Source organism: Heloderma suspectum, chromosome 5, assembly GCF_057233095.1.
Source record: "Heloderma suspectum isolate Gila_16-S chromosome 5, 16-S_ref, whole genome shotgun sequence".
Taxonomy (NCBI): Eukaryota; Metazoa; Chordata; class Lepidosauria; order Squamata; family Helodermatidae; genus Heloderma; species Heloderma suspectum.
Window position 1 is genome coordinate 137,160,506 of NC_139462.1, and position 2,083 is coordinate 137,162,588.

Below are 2,083 nucleotides of genomic sequence, written 5' to 3' on the forward strand. Positions count from 1 at the left end.
CTGTGGCCATTCATTGGTTTCCCAGACTTTCTGACACAAAACTTTGATAATTTTGGATGGTACAGGCCTTAACAATTCTAGAGGGATGTTGTCAATGCCTGGGGCCTTGTTGTTTGGTAGTTGTCTCATAGCCCATGCAATCTGTTCCTCAAGAATGGATGGTTCTTTTTCCACTTCACAATCCTCAGCATCCAACGGCAGTGTTTGCTACCAGTATACAGCTTTTCAATATATTCTTGCCATCTGTTCTTAACATCTTGTTGGTTGGATAATACTTTCCCTTGTTTGTGTTTAATAGTACCTTTGCGAGCAGTAAATGATGTTCAAATCTTTTTAACTTGCATAAATGCATTCCTGATATGGCCCCTCATGTAGTCCTCTTCTAACTGTTTGCAACACTCGCCCCAGTAGACTTCATTATCTTTCCTTGCTGCCCTCTGGAAATCTGCATTCAGTCTTCTTGCGACTTCCCATTTTCCTTTTGCTTTGGCTATTTTTCTCTGCTCTGCTATTTTGATAGTTTCACTTACACTCTTTCTCTGGCTTCCTATATGGTATATGCTCAACTGCTATTTCAATGATGATCTTATAAATTTCCTGCCACAGTTCATCGGGCATTTTTTCCGCTGTATCCAGCACTTCCAGCCTATTTTTCACTTCACTTAAGTAAGTAGAAGGAAATTTGGTGACGTCAAACTTCCATGGTGGTGCAATCTTTTTAATGTTACATAATTTAACTCTGATTTTTGCCACCAACAAATTATGATCTGAACCACAGTTGGCACCTGGATATGTTTTGACCGCAAGTACTGAGCTGGTCCATCTATAATTGTATAGGACATAGTCAATCTGATAAAGTCTGTCTGGTGATGTCCAAGTGTATAAGCAACGTTTGTGCTGTTTGAGCCATGTATTCATGATTCGAAATCAATTTTCATGACAAAATTGTACCAGTCACCTGCATCGTTCCTTTCCCCTAGACCAAATCTACCTGTGATGCCTATCTCTACTTGGGTGCCAACTTTTGCATTAAGATCACCCAGTATATAAATGATGTCTCTCTTGGGTACTGATTTCAAGGTTTCTTGTATGGTGGCATAACAACTTCCTATTTCAAGTTGTGTTGCATCAATCGTTGGAGCATAGGCCTGGACAACTGTGATGTTGAGGGGTTTGGCACAAATACGAATGGTCATAATTTGATCGTTGACCATCGAAAAACTTTCCACTGCTTGAGCAAATTTCTTGTTTGCAATAAAAGCCACTCTGTTTGTTCTCTTAGTATCATGTCCTGAATAATAAACAGTAAAGTCCTCAGATTGAAAAAAGCCATTGTCAGTCCAGTGTAGCTCACTGACTCCAAGAAGGTAAATTTTTAGCCTCTCCATTTCTTGTTTAACAATATCCAGTTTGCCCAGACTCATTCCTCTGACATTCCATGTTGCTATTCGATGGATCTCTGTACAGCGCAGACCTCTACTTTCACCTATGGCTGTATCAACAGCTGGGGTTCCTGCTGGATTTGCCCCAGACACATCATTTTTGCCATGATTACTTATCAGAGGCCCTTGCTCTTCCCCAGTAGCTTGTTGGGTACCTTTTGGCCTGGAGGGCCTGCCGTTGGGTACCATATCTGATACTTTTGAGAGCATTTTCATAAAATTTTCTTGGCAAGCTTTTTCCGGAGTAGGTTGCCTGGTCTTTCTCCAACCCTCCCCATTTATCCGGGCTTGAGACCAGCACGCACACAAGTGTACATGGCTGAGTTGGCCCCATTCTATACTGGGCTTTTACTCCGGGGTGGGGACGAGTCGAGGTCCCTCACAATAGATGGCGCAGTCATGACTTCGCAGCCATCCATGGCTTTCTCCCGGAAGATGCGCATTTCCGAGGAGGCGTTTTGCTCCGATGTTTTCTGCTGCTGCGGGTTCAGGGCGGGTTTGCGCGCTGTATATCCCTGCCTCGGATTGACAGCGCAGTTTGCGGTGGGCGTGAGGTGGGTGCTGTTACAGGTGTTGTGTGTGACGCCTTCTCACTCCTCCCCTCCCCACTCATTCCTATTTCCCCCTCGCAGCTGCGCAGT

At 43.9% G+C, this 2,083-nt stretch overlaps 1 pseudogene; it reads right to left on the bottom strand.

Moving 5' to 3' along the window:
• Positions 1-522: 522 nt before the first annotated feature.
• Positions 523-1,652, bottom strand: LOC146344534 (protein CFDP2 pseudogene; annotated as a pseudogene).
• Between the last annotated feature and the right edge of the window lie 431 nt (positions 1,653-2,083).